Source organism: Penaeus monodon, chromosome 28 (assembly GCF_015228065.2).
Source record: "Penaeus monodon isolate SGIC_2016 chromosome 28, NSTDA_Pmon_1, whole genome shotgun sequence".
Lineage (NCBI taxonomy): Eukaryota > Metazoa > Arthropoda > Malacostraca > Decapoda > Penaeidae > Penaeus > Penaeus monodon.
In genome coordinates, this window is record NC_051413.1 from 39,267,967 (window position 1) to 39,268,251 (window position 285).

At 29.5% G+C, this 285-nt stretch overlaps 1 protein-coding gene across 1 annotated transcript in view; it reads left to right on the forward strand.

The window, feature by feature from the left end:
* LOC119591210 (striatin-3-like) overlaps positions 1 to 285 on the forward strand; it is a gene marked incomplete in the record, with an annotated part of 30,983 nt that overhangs the window by 13,534 nt on the left and 17,164 nt on the right.

The window sequence follows — 285 nt, forward strand, 5'->3', positions numbered from 1 at the left end:
GTAAGTTAAGATTCATGAAAGTGAATGCTACTCATGATGAATGCTTTTTGATAGTATTCGAAGTTGATTTTAATATGAATCTGCTAAGCGCTCTTTCAGTAGCATATGGATGATTATAGGATTAATGTTAGACAATAATCATTCCATACATCACAAAACATCTATTTATATCTTTTCACTCTCAAATTTATTTACTAGCAATGAGAATCATTATGAGATACATTACTATTGCCTGAACTTTCTCTATAATAACTAGTTTGCCAATTTGTACCATACTTGGATCAT